This window comes from Anolis carolinensis, chromosome 4 (assembly GCF_035594765.1).
Source record: "Anolis carolinensis isolate JA03-04 chromosome 4, rAnoCar3.1.pri, whole genome shotgun sequence".
Lineage (NCBI taxonomy): Eukaryota > Metazoa > Chordata > Lepidosauria > Squamata > Dactyloidae > Anolis > Anolis carolinensis.
Genome location: NC_085844.1, coordinates 116,478,739 through 116,500,799, shown reverse-complemented (window position 1 = coordinate 116,500,799; position 22,061 = coordinate 116,478,739).

Genomic DNA, 22,061 nt, shown 5'->3' with positions numbered 1-22,061 from the left:
GATTAAGAAGAAGCCTTAATTAGGTTGTGATTTTACAAATTAAGCACCAAAACATCAGGTTATACAACAAATTTGGCAGGAAAAGTAGTTCCATACGCAGTAATGCTATGTAGTAATTACTGTATTTACAAATTTAGCACCAAAATATCACGATGTATTGAAAACATTGACTACAAAAATGCGTTGGATAATCCAGAACGTTGGATAAGCAAGACTTGGATAAGTGAGACTCTACTGTAATTCCCAGTGGGTCTATGGTGTGGGGAGAAAAGGAGGCCTCAGACAGCCTGTAAAGTGGGGACAGCCTTTGGGTTTGTTTCAACAGAAAGGAGGAAACCATGAAAATGAACAAAATCTGGCTACCGGTATTAAAAAAAATTCTAAAATCAGAACAACACTCAGAAAACAGGGAAATGGCAGCCAGGAAACAATCAGGGCCAGTTAACACCTACCAACAAAGGATTTCCCCAGGCAGAAATCAGCCAGGCCTTGAAGCTATTCAAGGTGATTAATTGCAACATTCACACTTGACTCCAATAGATGAGAGTTCCAACAAATGACAGATATAGAAACTTCCCTTGTCTAGTTTCCAATATACTGCACAACCTCTGATTTTTTTTCCTGTCAGGAGCAACCAGAGTTGCTTCTGGAGTGAGAGAATTGGCCGTCTGCAAGGACGTTGCCCAGGGGACGCCCGGATGTTTTTGATGTTTTGCCATCCTTGTGGGAGGCTTCTCTCATGTCCCCGCATGGAGCTGGAGCTGACAGAGGGAGCTCATCCGCGCTCTCCCCGGGTGGGATTCGAACCTGGCAACCTTCAGGTCAGCAACCCAACCTTCAAGTCATGAGGCTTTGTGTTGTCGAAGGCTTTCATGGCCGGGATCACAGGGTTGTTGTATGTCTTTCGGGCTGTGTGGCCATGTTCCAGAAGCATTCTCTCCTGACGTTTCGCCCACATCTATGGCAGGCATCCTCAGAGGTTGTGAGGATGCCTGCCATAGATGTGGACGAAACGTCAGGAGAGAATGCTTCTGGAACATGGCCACACAGCCCGAAAGACATATAACAACCCCATGAGGCTTTTATCCCCTACAACCTCTGATGCCTGCTATAGATGTGGGCAAAATGTCAGGAGAGAATGCTTCTGGAACATGGCCATACAACCCTGAAAACTCACAGCAATGAACCGTTTCAATGCTTGTTCTAATTCCAATCCTGTTCTAAATGGGTGGCATTTCTTTCTCTTTTCATACAATTCCCAGTGGATCTATAGTGTGGGAGAAAAGGAGGCCTCAGTCAGCCTGAAAAATGGGGACGGCCTTTGTGCCTTTCTTCCAAGGCAGGGGTCCCCAAACTAAGACCCTCCAAGGTCATTTACCTGGCCCCCGCCGTCAGATTTATAATATAATATTTTTATATTATTTTAAATAATATAAAATAATATTTTATAATAATATTATAATGTTATACAATATAATACTAATAATAATACCATATAATAATATTAATTATATGTTATAAAAAGGTTTCTCCTGACATTAAGTCCAGTCGTGACTGACTCTGGGGGTTGGTGCTTATCTCCATTTCTAAGCCAAAGAACTTGCATTGTCCATAGACATTTCCAAGGTCATGTGGCCGGCATGACTGCATGGAGCGCCGTTAACTTCCCGCCAGAGCGGTACCTATTGATCTACTCACATTTGCATGTTTTCGAACTGCTAGGTTGGCAGGAGCTGGGGCTAACAGCAGGTGCTCATTCCGCTCCCGGGATTTGAACCTGGGACCTTTTGGTCCACAAGTTCAGCAGCTCAGTGCTTTAACACACTGTGCCATCAGGGCCCCCCATTATATGTTATATATTACATATAATATTACAGTATAATGGTATAGTTCAATATAGTAATATATAATGCTAATATTGTGCTATGCTAATAATAAATTGTATGTACATACAGCTGCTCTGAGTCCCCTTCGGGGTGAGAAGTGTGGGATATAAATGTAATAAATAAATGTAGTAAATGAATAAATAAATAATTTTAGACTTAGGCTCGCCCAAAGTCTGAAATGACTTGAAGGCACACAACAACAACAACAACAATCCTAATTAACTTGACTATCTCATTGGCCAGAAGCAGGCCCACAGTTTCCATTGAAATCCTGATAGGTTTATGTTGGTTACAATTGTTTTCATTTTAAAATATTATATTGTTATTTCATTTTTGTTTTGTTTTTTTCCACTACAAATAAGACATGTGCAGTGTGCACAGAAATTTGTTCGTTTTTTTCTTTTCAAATGATAATTCGGCCCCTCCATAGTCTGAAGGATTGTGGACCGGCCCTCTGCTTTAAAAGTTTGAGGACCCCTGTTCCAAGGGAATCTCGTATAGAAAGCTTGAGCCGATGCCTGAGTTAGCACCAGCTTGTGTTTCTTTGTTGTGTTCCTTTGTTATTACCAACTGCTCTCAATTCGACTCATGGCGACCCTATGAATGAGAGCTGAGATCTTGCAAACTGAGGACTGTTGACTGAATCAATGCGTTTTGTATGTTTTCCTTGATGGTCTTTTCTTGCTTCCCCAGGATTGCGCAGAATGGGGGGAGATGCGGCTGGAAAATCGCACATCAAGGAACCAGCTTGGACAGGGCGGAAAATGACAAGGATGCGGATCAACTAAGCCGGCTTTGTTCTTGGTCGTAAGGGAGAGTTTAATAGATGGAGGGGAAGATACAGGGCTGGCGCATCTTACAACAAACTCCGCATCCAGCCACACCTTCCTCCTCCTCTTCTTCCTCCTCTTCCCTGCTCTTTTGTTTCCTAGAAGGCGCGGTTCCGGCGCTGCGGCTCTCCCACGTGCTTCTTTCCTTTTTTTTTTTCTCCCTCCCACTAAGCCCTCAGTATCCGCTGGGGCTTAGTTGCAGGACCCCCGTGGATGTTGAATCCCCACGACGCCCAAATCGGGAAAAAATATATATCAAGGGTTGTTGTATGTCTTTCGGGCTGTGTGGCCATGTTCCAGAAGCATTCTCTCCTGACGTTTCGCCCACATCTATGGCAGGCATCCTCAGAGGTTGTGAGGTATGGAGAAAACTAAGCAAAGAGGTTAATATATATCTGTGGAAAGTCTAGGGTGAGAGAGGTCAGTGTGAATGTTGTGTAGTTAATCACTTTAATTAGCATTGAAAAGCTTATCTGCTGTCTTCTTCCTGCCTCTGGGGCATCCTTTGTTTAGAGTCGTTAACTGCCCTTGGTTGATTCATGTCTGGAAATCCTCTGTTTTCAGAGTATTGCTTTTTATTTACTGTTCTGATTTTTGAGTTTTGTAATACTGGTAGCCAGATTTTGTTCATTTTCATGGTTTCTTCCTTTCTGTTGAAGTTGTCCACATGCTTGTGGATTTCAATGGCTTCTCTGTGTAGTCTGACATGATAGTTGTTAGAATGGTCCAGCATTTTTGTGTTCTCAAATAGTATTCTGTGTCCAGGCTGGTTCATCAAATGCTCTGCTATGGCTGATTTCTCTGGTTGAATTAGTCTGCAGTGCCTTTCATGTTCTTTGACTCTTGTTTGGGCGCTGCGTTTAGTGGCCCCTATGTAGACTTGTCCACAGCTGCATATATATCAAGGTTTGTGTTGTCGAAGGCTGTATAGCCATGTTCCAGAAGCATTCTCTCCTGACGTTTCGCCCACATCTATGGCAGGCATCTTCAGAGGCTGTGAGGTCTGTTGGAAACTAGACAAGTGGGGTTTCTATATCTGTGGAATAAGGTCCGTCCAGGGTTGGAGAAAGAACTCTTGTCTGTTTGAGGCCAGCGTGAATGTTACAGTTAATCACTCTGATTAGCATTGAATGGCCTTGCAGCTTCAAAGCCTGGCTATTTCCTGCCTGGGAGAATTATATCATAGATTCATAGTTGGAAGAGACCTCGGAGGCCATCCAGTCCAACCCCCCTGCCAAGAAGCAGAAAAGTCACATTCAAAGCACTCCAGACAGATGGCCATCCAGCCTCTGCTTAAAAGCTTCCAAAGAAGGAGCCTCCACCATAATCCGGGGCAGAGAGTTCCGCTGCCAAACAGCTCTCACATTGAGGAAGTTCTTAATACAGTAGAGTCTCACTTATCCAAGACTCGCTTATCCAAGGTTCTGGATTATCCAATGCATTTTTGTAGTCAATGTTTCCAATATATCGTGATATTTTGGTGCTAAATTCATAAATACAGTAATTAGGTAAAGGTTTTACCCTGACGATAAGTCCACTATGGGCCCATAGAAGTGAGTAGTAAGGTAAAGGTTTCCCCTGACGTTCAGTCCAGTCGTGACCGACTCTGGGGGTTGGTGCTCATCTCCATTTCTAAGCCGTAGAGCCGGCGTTGTCCGTAGACACCTCCAAGGTCATATGGCCGGCATGACTGCATGGAGAGCTGTTACCTTCCCGCCAAAGCAGTACCTATTGATCTACTCACATTTGCATGTTTTCGAACTGCTAGGTTGGCAGGAGCTGGGGCAAACAGCGGGCGCTCATTCCGCTCCCGGGATTTGAACTGGGACCTTTTGGTCTGCAAGTTCAGCAGCTCAGAGCTTTAACACACTGTGCCATTAGGGGCCCCTAATACAGTAATTACAACATAACATTACTGCGTACTTTTTCTGTCAAATTTGTTGTATAACACGATGTTTTGGTGCTTAATTTGTAAAATCATAACCTAATTTGATGTTTAATAGACTTTTCCTAAATCCCTCTTTATTATCCAAGATATTTGCTTATCCAAGGTTCTGCCAGCCCGTTTAGCTTGGATAAGTGAGACTCTACTGTATTTGGAGGTATTTGCTGGCCCTAATTGTTTCCTGTCTGGAACTCCCCTGTCTTCTGAGTGTTGTTCTTTATTTACTGTACTGATTTTAAAGTTTTTTTTTTAAATACAGTACTGGTAGCCAGATTTTCTTCATTTTCATGGTTTCCTCCTTTGTGTTGTCCACATGCTTGTGAATTTTAGTGGCTTTTCTGTGTAACCTGGCAGCATTTCTGTGTTCTCAAATTATATGCTGTGTCCAGGTTGGTTCATCAAGTGCTCTGCTAATTGCGACATTCACACTTGCCTCAAATATAGAAGAGTTCTTTCTCCCACCCTGGACATTCCACAGATATATAAACCCCACTTAGTTTCCAACAGACCTCACAACCTCTGAGGATGCCTGCCATAGATGTGGGCGAAATGTCAGGAGATAATGCTTCTGGAGCATGGCCAGACAGCTCCGAAAACTCACAGCAACCACATAATTTATTTCTTATAGTAAAACCTGACATCATCAACCTTCTCTTCTTTACATCCATATTTTTTCCTGGCTTTGTTTTTGCCTAGCAGCAAGGGTTTTCCCATTATCATTATTATTTGAGGGTGAACTGGAAAAATTATAATAATAATAATAATAATAATAATAATAATAATAATAATAATATTGGCACCTTCATTGAAAACATGATGGAGCACTGGAAAACTGAACTGTTTGTTGGAAATGAAAGCTATGGACTTGTCAACATCAGAAGAGGAATTTTCCAGGGAGATTCATTGTCCCCTCTGCTTTTCATTATTGCCATGATCCCTCTGTCAACAATCTTACAAAAAACAAATCTCGGCTACCAAACATCTAAGAATTCTCACAAAATTTCACATTTGATGTACATGGATGACCTGAAGCTATATGGGAAAACAGAAACTGAAATTCAGTCTCTGACCAACACTGTCCGAATTTTTAGCACTGATATCAACATGGAGTTTGGTTTGGACAAATGTTCGACAGTGGCATTGAAGAAGGGAAAAATCATTGAAGTGAGGGCATCAATATGCCTAATGGCCAAACAATAAAGTGTCACCAGCCAGAGGCCTATAAATATCTGGGCATATTACAGCTGGACAACATCAAGCATGAACATGTGAAAACTGTGGTCAGCAAAGAATACACACAAAGGGTCAGAAAAATTCTCAAAAGCAAGCTCAATGGAGGCAACACCATCAAGGCCATAAACACCTGGGCCATACCTGTCATAAGATATACTGCTGGCATCATAAACTGGACACAGATGGAACTGGACAATTTGGACAGAAAAACAAGAAAACTCATAACCATCCATCATTCACTGCACCCTCGCAGTGATGTTGACCGGCTATATCTGCCTAGAAGATCAGGGGGCAGAGGACTCTTACAAGTCAAACAAGCAGTCAAAGAAGAAGAACATGCCCTGGCAGAATATGTCAAGCAAAGTGAAGAACCTGCTTTGATTGAAGTCAAAAATCAGAAACTCCTCAAAGCACAGCAAACAAAAAACCAGTACAAGAAAACCACACTACAAACCAGAGCTGACAACTGGCACAACAAAACATTGCATGGAAAGTTCCTTGACAAAATTGAAGGAAAAGCTGATAAGGAGAAGACCTGCTTCTGGCTCACAAATGGGACCCTGAAGAAGGAGACAGAAGGCCTGATCCTTGCAGCCCAGGAGCAAGCCATCAGGACAAATGCAATTAAGGCCAAGATCGAAAAATCAGCTGATGACACAAAATGCAGACTGTGCAAGGAAACCGATGAAACCATTGATCATATCCTCAGCTGCTGTAAGAAAATTGCACAGACAGACTACAAACAGAGGCACAACTATGTGGCCCAAATGATTCATTGGAACTTATGCCTCAAGTACCACCTGCCAGCAGTAAAGAACTGGTGGGATCACAAACCTGCAAAAGTATTGGAAAATGAGCACGCAAAGATACTGTGGGACTTCCGAATCCAGACTGAAAAAGTTCTGGAACACAACACACCAGACATCACAGTTGTGGAAAAGAAAAAGGTTTGGATCATTGATGTTGCCATCCCAGGTGACAGTCGCATTGACGAAAAACAACAGGAAAAACTCAGCCGCTATCAGGACCTCAAGATTGAACTGCAAAGACTCTGGCAGAAACCAGTGCAGGTGGTCCCGGTGGTGATGGGATCTGCGCGCATCATCCGAAAATACATCACACAGTCCTAGACACTTGGGAAGTGTCCGACTTGTGATTTTGTGAAACGAAACCCAGCATATCTATCTTGTTTGCTGTATCATACAACGTCGTTGTGTCAATAATAATAATAATAATAATAATAATAATAATAATAATAATAGATTGTATTTGTCTTCTTAAAATTATATTTTTCCTGGTTTTATTCTTGCTTAGCAGCAGGAACATACAAGAGTCTTCTTCCTCCTCCTCATCTTCAGTGAAGTAATAATAATAATAGTAATAATAATAATATTATTATTAAAGAACTGGTGGGATCACAAACCTGCAAATGTATTGGAGAATGAGCAAGCAAAGATACTGTTGGACTTCTGAATCCAGACTGACAAAATTCTGGAACACAACACACCAGACATCACAGTTGTGGAAAGAAAAATGGTTTGGATCATTGATGTTGCCATCCCAGGTGACAGTCGCATTGACGCAAAACAACAGGAAAAACTTAGCCGCTATCAGGACCTCAAGATTGAACTGCAAAGACTATGGCAGAAACCAGTGCAGGTGGTCCCGGTGGTGATGGGCACATTGGGTGCCGTGCCAAAAGATCTCAGCCGGCATTTGGAAACAATAGACATTGACAAAACTACGATCTGCCAACTGCAAAAGGCCACCCTACTGGGATCTGCACACATCATCCGAAAATGCATCACACAGTCCTAGACACTTGGGAAGTATTTGACTTGTGATTTTGTGATACGAAATCCAGCATATCTATCTTGTTTGCTGTGTCATAATAAAATAATAATAATAATTTATTTTTAGGGTAAGATTTGACTTTGTCGACCTTATCTTTTTCAAATTCATATATTTTTACTGGATTTGTTCCAAAAACAAGCCACGAGAGCAAAGATCCACCCAGTGGAAAAGTGTTCTTACCATATATCAAGGGAACTACTAACCACAAAGGGAAGCTGAAGCTGAAATCCTCAAGCATGTGGACAATTTCAACAGAATGGGGAAAACCATGAAAATGAACAAAATCTGGCTACCAGTATTTAAAAAAACTCTAAAAGCAGGACAGTAAATAAAGAACACCACTCAGAAACCAAGGGAATTCCAGATAAGAAACAATCTAATGTAGCACAAATCCTATGTAAAATCATACTACGTATTTTTGGCATTAATATTGAAATCTGAAATATATACAGAAAGTCTATATATAAATAAACACCACTCAGAAACCAAGGGAATTCCAGATAAGAAACAATCAGGGCCAGATAACACCTCCCAACAAAGGATTCCCCCAGGCAGGAAGCAGCCAGGCTTTGAAACGGCAAAGCTATTCGATGCTAATCAAGCAGGCCAGTGGCAACATTCACACTTGCCTCAGGCAGACAAGAGTTCTTTCTCCCACCCTGGACATTATTCCAAAGATATCTAAATCCCACTTGCCTAGTTTCCAACAGACTTCACAACCTCTGAGGATGTCTGCCATAGATGTGGCGAAATGTCAGGAATGAATGCACATCTATGGCAGGCATCCTCAGAGGTTGTGAGGTATGGAGAAAACTAAGCAAAGAGGTTAATATATATCTGTGGAAAGTCTAGGGTGAGAGAGGTCAGTGTGAATGTTGTGTAGTTAATCACTTTAATTAGCATTGAAAAGCTTATCTGCTGTCTTCTTCCTGCCTCTGGGGCATTATTATTATTATTATTATCAACACAACGAAGTTGTATGGCACAGCAAACAAGATAGATATGCTGGATTTTGTTTCGCAAAACCACAAGTCGAACACTTCCCAAGTGTCTAGGACTGTGTGATGTGTTTTCTGATGATGTGTGCAGATCCCAGTAGGGTGGCCTTTTGCAGTTGGCAGATGGTGATTTTGTCAATGTCTATTGTTTCCAAATGCCGGCTGAGATCTTTTGGCACAGCACCCAGTGTGCCCATCACCACCGGGACCACCTGTACTGGTTTCTGCCAGAGTCTTTGAAGTTCAATCTTGAGGTCCTGATAGCGGCTGAGTTTTTCCTGTTGTTTTTCATCTATGCGACTGTCACCTGGGATGGCAACATCAATGATCCAACCCTTTTTCTTTTCCACAACTGTGATGTCTGGTGTGTTGTGTTCCAGAACTTTGTCAGTCTGGATTCGGAAGTCCCACAGTATCTTTGCGTGCTCATTTTCCAATACTTTTGCAGGTTTGTGATCCCACCAGTTCTTTGCTGCTGGCAGGTGGTACTTGAGGCATAAGTTCCAATGAATCATTTGGGCCACATAGTTGTGCCTCTGTTTGTAGTCTGTCTGTGCGATTTTCTTACAGCAGCTGAGGATATGATCAATGGTTTCGTCGGTTTCCTTGCACAGTCTGCATTTTGGGTCATCAGCTGATTTTTCAATCTTGGCCTTAATTGCATTTGTTCTGATGGCTTGCTCCTGGGCTGCAAGGATCAGGCCTTCTGTCTCCTTCTTCAGGGTCCCATTCGTGAGCCAGAGCCAGGTCTTCTCCTTATCAGCTTTTCCTTCAATTTTGTCAAGGAACTTTCCATGCAGTGTTTTGTTGTGCCAGCTGTCAGCTCTAGTTTGTAGTGCGGTTTTCTTGTACTGGTTTTTTGTCTGCTGTGTTTTGAGGAGTTTCTGATTTTTGACTTCAATCAAAGCAGGTTCTTCACTTTGCTTGACATATTCTGCCAGGGCATGTTCTTCTTCTTTGACTGCTTGCTTTACTTGTAAGAGTCCTCTGCCCCCTGATCTTCTAGGCAGATATAGCCGGTCAACATCACTGCGAGGGTGCAGTGAATGATGAATGGTCATGAGTTTTCTTGTTTTTCTGTCCAAATTGTCCAGTTCCACCTGTGTCCAATTTATTGGCCCAGGTGTTTATTATTATTATTATTATTATTATTATTATTATTATTATTATTATTACCACCACATTCCCAGTCATATTTCATGGCTTTCAGAAACTGGACTTCCGAGGTGATGGGGAAGAATACCCACATCTCAATGTGGTGGCCAGTCCCAAGAAGGCAATCCTACATGAATCCGATGGTCGCTGGACCTGCTTGAGCTAGTGCCATTACACAAAACACATTACACTGGTGTCTTGATGTTTGCTGGCTTTCATGCCAAAGCAGCAGTGAATCCTGCCTGGTTTCCATCTGAATTGTAAAGAGCTTCCAAGGCTCTGAACCCTATCCTTCCCCAAAAGATTCGGCAACTTTTAAAAAAGTTTTGACTAAAATCCAGTGGCAGCTAGCAACACTCATGTCAATGGTGCAGTGAAGCCACACCAAGCCCCAGGTCAATATTTAAAGCTATTTTCTATGGTGCTAAACTTATTGAAACCCCCAGTGGTGCAGTGAGTTAAACCACCAAGCTGCTGAACTTGCTGACCAAAAGGTCGGTGGTTTGAATCCAGGGAGTGGGTTGAGTCCCCACTGCTAACCCCAGCTTCTGCCAAGTTAGTAGTTTGAAAACATGCAAATGTGAGTAGATCAATAGGTACTGCTCCGGCGAGAAGGTAATGGCGCTCCATACAGTCATGCCGGCCACATGATCTTAGAGGCGTCTATGGACGATACTGGCTCTTCGGCTTAGAAATGGAGATGAGCATCACTCCCCAAAGTCGGACTCGACTAGACTTAATATCAAGAGGAAACCTGGAGTCTCAGTGGCGTAGTGGATTAAAGCCTCATGACTTGAAGGTTGAGTTGCTGACCTGAAGGCTGCCAGGTTCGAATCCCACCCGGGGAGAGCGTGGATGAGCTCCATCTATCAGCTCCAGCTCCATGCGGGGACATGAGAGAAGCCTCCCACAAGGATGGTAAAAACATCAAAACATCCAGGCGTCCCCTGGGCAACGTCCTTGCAGATGGCCAATTCTCTCACTCCAGAAGCGACTCAAGTTGCTCCTGACACGGAAAAAAAAAAGAGGGGGGGGGGGGAACCTTTACCTTTTTCTTAAACTTAGATTCAGCACCTTGGATAGTTCCTTAAATGTTCAATATGAACAGATATTGGAGCTACATCATACCAGAATACACTTGTATGATGTAGAAAAAAAATACTCTGGGGATGTCACACGAGGCTGTTAAATTGCATGAAATCACCTTTAGATAGGACTTATGACAAAGTTGGATAGGACTTATGACATGGGGGAAAGTTGTCAATGAATCCAATGTCACTGTACTTTCATCGCCCTTCCTTTTTGCAATAAAGTTATCCCTCTATTGTCATAATATTGCGTAGTGGAGGAAACTCTTGTGGGAATGCCTAAATCAGTTGTGGCATAATAGGGGAGGATGGAGGAAAAATAGACCAAACAGTGGACATAGTCTGAGTAGAGCAAACACAGGTAGAAAGCAAAGCTGTGGAAGACGGCTGACTGTGAGAATTCATCTCGGCAAAGTGTCAGCATTGCACAGTTTCAGCAATTCTGCAGTGGTGCAATGGGATAAACCAATGGTTCTCAACCTGTGGATCCCCAGATTTTTGCCGTCAACTCCCAGAAATCCTAACAGCTGGTAAACTGGCTGGGATTTTTGGGAGTTGTAGGTCAAAACACCTGGGGACCCACAAGTTGAGAACCACTGAGTTAAAACCTTGTGCCAGTTGAATTGCTGACCTGAAGGCTGGCAGTTCAAATCCATGAGATGGGGTGAGCTCCTCTCTGTCAGCTCTAGCTTGCAGGGACATGAGAGAAGCCTCCCAGCAGGATGGTAACACATCTGAATGTCCCCTGGCCAACGTGTATGTAGACGGCCAATTCTCTCACACCAGAAGCGACTTGCAGTATGTTCTCAAGTTGCTCCTGACACAATAAAAATAAAATAAAAATTCAACAAGATATTGAAAGCAGTCATTCCAATAATGCTATGCTTCCATTTGTTTAAATGGAAGCCGGGCTGTGGCGCAGACTGGTGAGCAGCCAGCTGCCGCCAGCTGCAACAAATCACTCTGACCAAGAGGTCATGAGTTCGAGGCCAGCTCGGAGCCTGTGTTTGTCTCTGTCTCTGTTCTATGTTAAGGCATTGAATGTTTGCCTTATATGTGTAATGTGATCCGCCCTGAGTCCCCTTCGGGGTGAGAAGGATGGAATATAAATACTTTAAATAAATAAATAAATAAATAATGTGGTTGTAACAACAGGCTGGTATGACAAAATCCTAAGACTCACTAAAAGAAGCTATGCATTGTATGAGACTATTGCAGCACAGGTAAGCTTTCAAAAGGGAATTCAGTGTTTCGTGTTGTGTCTCAAGATGAAAGATCAGTAGCCATATATACAGTACATGAAAGGGCAGAATATCAATATAATAAATAAATATAATAAATAAGGTGTCTGCATCAAGCAGCAGACACTAGATGTATTATGTGGCCCATCCTGTGCCACTTAAGTGAGCTTACGGTCCTCCAGTGCAGTGGAAGATTGTGTCCCATTGACAGCATTGAAAGGAAAATGCCACTCCATTTGTACAAGAAATGTGAGAGGAGTAAATCTGTCCTTGACTTCAGGAAGCAAAATCATTTGAGCCAGCCACCCTTATGAAAGATAATACAAAGCCTTGGTATTCAGAAGATTTGAAAGCCCAAAGTGAGAATATGTGCAGATTTTTCTGTATTTTTCTCTTTCCGCCATGTGATTTATGTTTTGGAAGCTCATCCTCAGAATATTGATCTGTATTGGCTGCTGTATCCTTAATATTGATCTTGGATACACACTGCTCTCTTGCTAGAGTCCTTTCGTGCAGGCAAAAAGACGACTAGTAACTAATACACCCATTGCTTAAATCTGTACAAACAAACAAACAAAATGAAGGGTTGTTGTATGTTTTCCGGGCTGTATGGCCATGTTCTAGAAATATTCTCTCTTGACGTTTAATCCACATCTATGGCAGACATCCTCAGAGGTTGTGAGATATACCTCACAACCTCTGAGGATGCCTGCCATAGATGTGGGCGAAACGTCAGGAGAAAATACTTCTGGAACATGACCATACAGCCCGGAAAACATACAACAACCCTGTGATCCCGGCCATGAAAACCTTCGACAACACAAACAAAATGAAGTTTAGCTCATGGCTGAAGATGTAATTATATGAACTACCTTTGGACATTATGGCTGAACATGTGTAACATGTGTAAAAGTGTTATATTGCACTTTTGTCCATTTCAACTGTGAAATTACCTTCCCCATTTCGGCCCATTTCGGCACTTTTTGCACTTTGCCTGGGTTCTATGAATTAGTCTCCTGTTTTAATATTGTATGTTTCATGTTGATTTTAACGATTGTTTTTACTGATATTGATGTTTTTATTGGATAATTGTTTTATTGCTGTGTTTTGATATTTGATTGTTTTATCGGGCAAGGCCCCATGTAAGCCGCCTCAAGTCCTTTCGGGGAGATGGGGCGGAGTATAAAAATAAAATTATTATTATTATTATTATTATTATTATTATTATTATTATTCCCCAATTGCAGGAAAAGTAAAGGGAATTGAATTTCAAGACGAGTCCTGCTAGACATGGATTTTGTCTAAGTGATTATTTAAAAATACAATCCTGTATGTATCTACTCATAAATATGTCCAACTGAGATCAAGGTTTCCTGGTTTGAACACCAAATTGTTAGGGAAATAATACATTCCCCCTCCCAGCCCTGTTTCTTGGGATGCAAAGGAAAACTGAATATATTTTAGAGGGAAGAAATTAAAAAGAATGACAGCTTCCATATTTATCATGGAGAGATCTCAATAAGTCCCTATTGTTCTCAATGCGGCATATGATTCTTTCTAGGTTGGTTCCGCTTGTACGTTTTGAACAGTACGTCTTCTCTGATACACATTTTCACATTCCCTTTGGGGCGGCGGTCATGGAATTACCTTAGCAATCAGTGTTTATTTTTAAACCTTTCTTTGAGGCTTTCATTTTCTAGGTCTCCTTTTTTTCCCATCCGCACAGACACCATTCCTCCTTCACTGAAACTCTGCCCACAGTCTGGATGCACATTCAATCAAATCCTACCTTCTGCAGTTTCCTAGGCAACACAGCCTAGCCTTGGAAACAAGCTGCATTTAAAAAAGGATCACTCCACCCCATCCCCCTTTGCACCGTGTAGCATTTTGATTTTTGAGAATACAGTACACACCCTATTCCTTGAAAGCTGAGATTGTGGGGAGAAAGCTGCTATGCTAAGATGACAAAACCATCATTATCTCTTGGGGCATTTCTTGCTTGGTGGGGGAAATGGTTCAAGAGCTTCTAAGAGGGAAATGCACAAGCCAAATCAATCAGGACAGTAAATAAAGAGCAACACTCAACAAACAGAGGAATTCCAGACAAGAAACAATCGGGGCCAGCTAACACCTCCCAACAAAGGATCCCTCCAGGCAGGAAGCAGCCAGACTTTGAAGCTGCTAGATCAGGGGTCCCCAAACTTTTTAAACAGGAGGCCGGTTCACGATCCTTTGATCCGTTGGAGGGCCGGACTATAGTTGGCCACCGAGCAATAATAATTAACAACAACAACAACATCAATAATAATAAGGAGAGTTGGAAGAGACCCAGCCTCAATGTTAATAATAATAATAATAATAATAATAATAATAATAATAATAATAATAATAATAAAAAGAGGGTTGGAAGAGACCCCTTGGGCCATTGAGTCCAATCTCCTTCTGCCTTTGTGCGCCAAAAGCACAAGCAAAGCATCCCTGACAGATGGCCACCCAGCCTCAATGTTAATAATAATAATAATAATAATAATAATAATAAAGAGGGTTGGAAGAGACCCCTTGGGCCATTTAGTCCAATCCCCTTCTGTCCTGGTGCACCGAAAGCACAAGCAAAGCACCCCTGACAGATGGCCACCCAGCCTCAATGTTAATAATAATAATAATAATAATAATATAATAATAATAATAATAATAATAATAATAATAATAATAATAATAATAATAATGAGGGTTGGAAGAGACCCCTTGGGCCATTTAATCCAACTCCTTCTGCCTTTGTGCACCAAAAGCACAAGCAAAGCATCCCTGACAGATGGCCACCCAGCCTCAATGTTTAATAATAATAATAATAATAATAATAATAATAATAATAATAATAATAATAATAAGGATTGTAGGAGAAGAAGAGACCCCTTTGGTCATTTAGCCCAACCCCCTTCTGTCCTTGTGCTGTGAGGGCCGGATAAATAGCTTCGATGGGCCGCATCTGGCCCCCGGGCCTTAGTTTGGGGACCCCTGTGCTAGATCATTCAATGCTAATCGAGGTGGCCAATTTGCAACATTCACACTTGCCTCAGGCAGACAAGAGTTCTTTCTCCCATCCTGGACATTCCACAAATATATATACACCTCATTTCCCTACTTTCCAACAAGCCTCACAACCTCTGAGGATGCCTGTATAGATGTGGGCGAAATGTCAGGAAAGAATGCTTCTGGAACATGGCCATACAGCCCGGAACACTCACAGCAACCCAGTTATTGTGGCCATGAAAACTTTCGACAACAAATTAAGACATTACTTCCAATGTTTTGATCTTGTTCTTTACTCTGTTTTTTGTTGTTGTTCTCCTATCACTTTGTTTAAAAAATCTGACTTTTGTAATGGCAGCATCAGGAATACTGAATGGGATTAGAGTAACAATTGCCTCTAGGCAAGATTAATTTGAACATTGCAGTAGTATGACCATTTAATTCATAGAAATGTACCTGTGTGTAGACATACACGAGGTGACACACACAGGCATTTTGTATATACAGTAGAGTCTCACTTATCCAAGACTCGCTTATCCAAGATTCTGGATTATCCAATGCGTTTTTGTAGTCAATGTTTTCAATATAAGTACTGTATTGTTCCCATTACTGCAATACTGATATGATATAAAGGATTCAGAACTGAGAGGAATGTGTTGTCAAAGTGATATCTAAGCTGAAATAACATGGGAATTCTGAGACTTCCTAGTTCTTAGCTTTTTTAAATTGTGTCAGAAATAAATTGAGAATATACTGCAAGTCGCTTCTGGTGTGAGAGAATCGGCTGTCTACAAAGACGTTGCCCAGGGGATGCCCAGATGTGTGGGAGGCTTCTCTCATGTCTCCGCAGGGGAAGCTAGGGCTGATTCAAATCACCGACCTTCAGGTCTTTAGGTCAGTGGTTCAGCCGGCACAAGGGTTTAACCCATTGCGCCACTGTGGCTCGTGAGTTCTTGCATTGTAATGGATATTATTATTTACTAGCTGTGCCCGGCCACGCATTGCTGTGGCGAAGTATGGTGGTATGGGAAATAAAGTATTGAGGAATTGGTGGTAGTTAAGGTAAAGGGTAAAGGTGTGGAGTCCAGATAATCCAGTTAAGCAGATAATATAAGATTATAAATGGGTTATATAGCTGTGTGGAAGGGCCTTGAGTCTACACTGCCATCTAATCCAGTTAAAAATAGATAATCTGTATTTTATAGGCAGTGTGGAAGAGGCCTAAGTGAGGCCTAACTCTGCCTGTGCCCTGGGCTGAGTGGGTTGCTAGGAGACCAAGTGGGCGGAGCTTCTAACTGGCAGCAATTGGATAAAAACAATTATTCCTTTCCCTCTAATTAGGACTTTATTTTTATTTTATTTTTGTTGTATCAACCTAGAGGCGTGGATGATGGGTTGTGTTGTCAACTTTCAAGGTTGTGGGGTGTTTAGTTTTGTTGTTTTGTGGGTCGCCGTGATGCCATCACTCATTTATATATATAGATTGTATTGTTCACTATGTTGTGATGTGTTGTTTTTTATATGCTGTTTATATTGTATTGTACTGGGCATGGCCCCATGTAAGCTGCCCCGAGTCCCTGTTGGGGAGATGGTGGCGGGGTATAAATAAAGTTTTTATTATTATTATTATTATTATTATTATTATTATTATTATTATTATTATTATTATTATTAGCTATCCTAGGGTGCATTTGCACTTGTCGCACCTCAGCGCTGATTCACCTTGTTCTAACACACAAACTCCACCACAGCAGGCTTAAGTCTTTTCTGTTTATTGAAGATAGACAGCAAACGTTTATTGAAGATAGAAAGCAGGAACACTAAGCAAAGACCACTGGCAAAAGTGATCCCAGAATACAGTTCAAGCATTCATCTAATATAGGTAAAATCCAAAGGTAGCACAGAGAGTCCAAAGGAGCATGAATATATAAACATCAAAAGGAACCAAAACCAGGCATGAATACAAGAGCTTCCCAAAAGCATCCAGATTTCTTGGCTGCAGCTTCGTTTCCATAAGCGAGATTGCCCTGAATGAAAACTTTTCCCAATTGCATTGCCTTTAACCTTCTTGACAAAACATAAACGCATTCCTGTGCACTCTCGTATCTCCCCTCCTGTTCGCAATTCTCACACTACAAGGCAAGCCTGATCTCAACTCCAAATGAGCAGTTCTGTCTAATGAACTATCTCCCTCACTCCCACTTCCATCCAAGGCCGGATGAAGGCCAGCCTTATCGTTACTTGACTGAGAATCCTCCATCCTCCCTTCCGTTCCCATGTCAACCTCAGCCACCTGGCTTTCTCCTGAATCAACAACCCCCTCTGAGAGAAAATGAACTCCCCGTTCATCATCAGAGTCAGGCTGACCCACAACAGCACTGTAGAATTAATGCAGTTGGACATCACTTTAACTCAGTGGCTCAATGCTATGGGATCCTGGAGATTGTAGTTTTACGAAGTCTTTCGCCTTCTCCATTAATGAATGCTGGTGTCTCATCAAATTGCAAAAACTCTGGACTTTGACAAATTGAGCCGCGGCAGTTAAATTGTTGAAAAACTGCATTAATTCTATATTGTAGATCAGTGGTTCTCAACGTGTGGGCCGCAGCACATTGAACTAAAATCCTGTCCGCGAACCTCCTTTATTTATTTAACTACTAGTTTTGCCTGGCCACGCGTTGCTGTGGCTTATGCTTTCAGAGTGTTGTTCTTTATTTGCTGTCCTGATTTTAGAGATTATATTGTTCTGTATTATCACACCGCAGTAATTATATTATCTTATATTGTCTGCTTAGGACTGGATTATATAAGGCCTCTTCTACACAGCTGTATAAAATGCACACTGAAGTGGATTATATGGCAGTGTGGAGTCCAGATAATCCAGTTCAAAACAGATAATATAAGATTATAAATGGGTTATATAGCTGTGTGGAAGGGCCTTGAGTCTACACTGCCATATACTGTAATCCAGTTAAAATCTGATAATCTGTATTTTATAGGCAGTGTGGAAGAGGCCTAAGTGAGGCCTAACTCTGCCTGTTCCCTGGGCTGAGTGGGTTGCTAGGAGACCAAGTGGACGGAGCTTAGCCTTCTAACTGGCAGCAATTGGATAAAAATCAATTATTCCTCTCCTTCTAATTAGGACTTTATTTTTCTTTTTGTATGAACGTAGAGGCATGGATGAGGGGTTGTGCTGCCAAGTTTAGTGTTTCTGGAATGTGTAGTTTTGTTGTTTTGTCCTAGGCCGAAATTTCATTACCCTTTTATATATATAGATTTTATTTCTGCTCCTTTCCGCAGAACTGACCATTGCATTGGATAGGCCACATCTGCTCTAGATTATTAAATATGGTTTTCTGTGGGCGAGCAGATGGTGACTACTGGATGGTATATATTCTGTGTCAGAAACTAGAGCTCATGTGGTCTATTTTCTGAATGAGCACCCCAAATAACCAAACCAGAACTAAAGTTGATCAAAAACTGATTCATAACCCTTTTGGTGCTAATGTTGGAGAGTAGTCCCTAGTCAAAGTGGTCCCTGGTCAGAAAAATGTTGGGAACCACTGTGGTAGATCTACCTTCAACTGCAACAACAACGATCTCTAACTCTAACAGAGTTCCCTTGAAAGATGGAACTTCAAGACAAGATTAGGAAGCATGTAGTCCTTCAGATATTTTTGACTACACCTTCCATCACCCCCAGCAAGCCTGGCCAATGTTGAAGGATAATAGGAACACAGTAAAAAAATCTAATCATTAATAAACATCTAGAAGGCCTCCAGGCTCTCACTTCTGTCCTAAATCAGTGACAAGGAACCTTTGATTATTAGATTATTGGTAGAAACCCCAGCTAACATGGCTGTTAATAAGGGACTGTGGGAACTGTAGTCCAAAACACTGCCCAAACATTACAAAGAACCTTCTGGTGTGGCACAAGCCGGCTGTTCATGGAAGGCTAGTGGACCCTCCTTCAAGTTTTTTGAGAAGCAACTAAATGACCACCTATTAGGGAGGGTATTCTGGGATGTTTTGTGCTAAAGGACTATATATACCATTTATACCTAAATTTTTGTTCTCCAGATGTTTGTGACTTTGACTCTCAGAATTCCTGACTGTTGGCCAAGCCGATTGGGGTTTTGCGGAGTTGAAGTCTAAAACACCTTGAGGACTACCGTTTGGGAATCCCTGGAATAGTTTTAGTATTTCCATATTGATTCTCCATTCTACATTGGAAAAAGTTTCTGAGTGCGGAAACTGCTGTTGGATAATAATAATAATAATAATAATAATAATAATAATAATACTACTTGTAAGAGCCCTTACAAGTAAAAAAAGCAGTCAAAGAAGAAGAACATGCCCTGGCAGAATATGTAAAGCAAAGTGAAGAACCTGCATTGATTGAAGTCAAAAATCAGAAACTCCTCAAAGCACAGCAGACAAAAATCCAGTACAAGAAAACCGCACTACAAACTAGAGCTGACAGCTGGCACAACAAAACATTGCATGGAAAGTTCCATGATAAAACTGAAGGAAAAGCTGATAAGGAGAAGACCTGGCTATGGCTCATGAATGGGACACTGAAAAAGGAGACAGAAGGCCTGATCCTTGCAGCCCAGGAGCAAGCCATCAGAACAAATGCAATTAAGGCCAAGATCGAAAAATCAGCTGATGACCCAAAATGCAGACTGTGCAAGGAAGCCGATGAAACCATATCCTCAGCTGCTGTAAGAAAATTGCACAGACAGACTATAAACAGAGGCACAACTATGTGGCTCAAATGATTCATTGGATCCTATGCCTCAAGTACCACCTCCCAGCAGTAAAGAACTGGTGGGATCACAAACCTTTGTTGTTGGAGCTGCAAAAGTATTGGAAAATGAGCACGCAAAGATACTGTGGGACTTCCGAATCCAGACTGACAAAGTTCTGGAACACAACACACCAGACATCACAGTTGTGGAAAAGAAAAAGGTTTGGATCATTGATGTTGCCATCCCAGGTGACAATCGGATTGATGAAAAACAACAGGAAAAACTCAGCCGCTATCAGGACCTCAAGATCGAACTTCAAAGACTCTGGCAGAAACCAGTGCAGGTGGTCCCGGTGGTGATGGGCACACTGTGTGCCGTACCGAAAGATCTCAGCCAGCATTTGGAAACAATAGACATTGGCAAAATTACGATCTGCCAACTGCAAAAGGCCACCCTACTGGGATCTGTGCGCAACATCCGAAAATACATCACACAGTCCTAAACGCTTGGGAAGTGTTCGACTTGTGATTTTGTGATATGAAATCCAGCATATCTATCTTGTTTGCTGTGTCATACAATATAATGATAATAATAATTCTTTATTTATATCCTTCTTTTCTCCCCCACGGGACCCAAAGCGGTCTACAACTGAATATGTTGTAAGCACCGAATAGGAATTGTAGTTCAACAACATAGTTGTGTGACCTATAGTAAGAAAAAAAGGTATTTTTTTCCAGACTCTGGGTAAGAATCAGAATGTGTGTATGTGTTTGGTTTGCTTGTCTGTCTGTCTGAGTGAATGTCCCAATATGTCAAGAGCACTGCTGTTATTAAGGACTGTCAAGGGCTTGTTAAGTAAAGGTAAAGGTTTCACCTGATGTTAAGTCCAGTTGTGTCGGGCTCTGGGGGTTGGTGCTCACCTCCATTTCTAAGCCGAAGAGCCGGCGTTGTCCATAGACACCATCAAGGTCATGTGGCCAGCATGACTGCATGGAACGCTGTTACCTTCCCATCGGAGCGGTACCTATTGATCTACTCACATTTGCATGTTTTTGAACTACTAGGTTGGCAGAAGCTGGGGCTAACAGCGGGCACTCATTCCACTCCCCGGATTCGAACCTGTGACCTTTTGGTCAGCAAGTTCAGCAGCTCAGCGCTTTAACACACTATGCCACCGGAGGGCTTGTTATCATATCAAAAAAGTCGATTGGAGAAATAGTCCAGACATGTGCATGAAGACTATGCTTAATTAATTTAACATTATTTTTGCTTATTTTTAAAATGGGAAAATACTACGATAAATCATAATGTGTGCTAAGCATCTCAGAGTATTAATATCGGGCAGCCACTTGGGTTTGAAAGGAGTGAGGGTTTATCTGTCACCTAGATGGAGGAAAAATTGTCATTCCTGTCTCAAGACCCTGGCATAAATATTTATGAGGCACCCTGCTATTGCTGATGCAGCTCTTTCTCTAGTACTGTGGCCAAGGCGTGCTGATTATAATGAGGAAATGTGTGTTTGTAAAGAGCTCCACTTCCCTGGAGATGAAATAGTGTAAACCATTGTGAGCAAATGTGGCTCTTCAGATATTTTTGGACTGTGGCTCCCATTATTCTTGACCATTTGTTTTGCAGGCTGCATTCCATTAAGTTCATCAGAGGTGGCAGATTGTCATGGGAACTCATTAACAGGCCGAGAGCCAGAAAATGTCTCAATGGGATGCATCCTCCCCGCCTCCCTCTGAAACCGAATCTGTTTGGAATATGGTTGTAGACCGGAGAAAAAAGAAATAATAAGAATCTCAAGGTGCTGGCTGCCACTTCCCGCCCACAAGAAATCTGATGAAAGTAAGCTTTCAAGTGCTAAGTTGTGATGTGCCACCTACATTCAATCTGTGTACGGTACAAAGAGCAGATACGAATATTTTAAAATGCCAATAAATCTCCTTTGAGTTTTCAAAGGAAAACAAATACAGGATAAAAGTGAAAGACCTGATAACTCTCACTGTTGGGACAATTTGGACAAGGGGAAAAATAGGTAAAGGTTTTC